Below are 913 nucleotides of genomic sequence, written 5' to 3' on the forward strand. Positions count from 1 at the left end.
TCTGTTCTTATAGCTGCTCCAGGCTGGTCTGCTTATCCTTTGAAGTGGAAATTTCCCACGTCAGAAGATTCTGGAAGGTTCAGAATTCCACCTAAGGTCTTATATAATACAGAGGCTCCACAGGCAGCCTCCTTCACTGGGCACATTGAAGCCCCCTTTTAGGTATTCCAGTTAGTTATAGGCAGAAGACAGACTTATAAGCTTTCTATGGTGATATTTCTGGCTATTCCTTTCTCTGCCCTTCAAGTCTCTATTTTATAATGGCATGCAATGGAAACCAAGATTCAAAAGACAGCCAACCTTCTTAACATTGTTTCCCCCCTTTTACCCTTTCCAGCCATGCCTCAATCCCTGTATCCCAGAGCCCTGTTTTTCCAAAGTTGTGCATACATCATTTACCTCTATCTCACTTAGCCCATGCAACCCTGCCTAACTATTCTCCCATCTGCCTTGTTCTTTCATTCCCTTCCCCTTTTATGTGTATTGCCCCACTCCCCAGCACCCAAGCAATCCTGTGTCTATTCCATATCCTGTGCTCCACCTTCCCCTCCTTCCCTTCACCCCATCCCCACATCCCAGTAAACCAGCAAAGAACCCCCCTCCCGCCCCCCCCCCCAGTATGGGTTCTTTTCCTTAGTTTTATTTATTTATTTATTTTTGCAATCATGGTCCTATGCAGTTCTTTTGTTACTGACTAAAATGGATGTCAGAAGAGATACTGAAACTTGCTCTCCAGCAAGTGGAAGAAACTAGGAAGTCCAAGAGCTGAACAGAAAATTTCAAAGATCAGCTGGAGAAGATAAAGCCAAATATTACAATAAAATGTGCAAAGATCTGGAATCAGAAAACCAAAAAGAAAGAACACACTCAGCATTTCTCAAGCTGGGGGAACTGAAGAAAAAATTCAAGCCTC

The sequence above is a fragment of the Chrysochloris asiatica genome, unplaced genomic scaffold, assembly GCF_000296735.1.
Source record: "Chrysochloris asiatica unplaced genomic scaffold, ChrAsi1.0 scaffold00039, whole genome shotgun sequence".
Taxonomy (NCBI): domain Eukaryota; kingdom Metazoa; phylum Chordata; class Mammalia; order Afrosoricida; family Chrysochloridae; genus Chrysochloris; species Chrysochloris asiatica.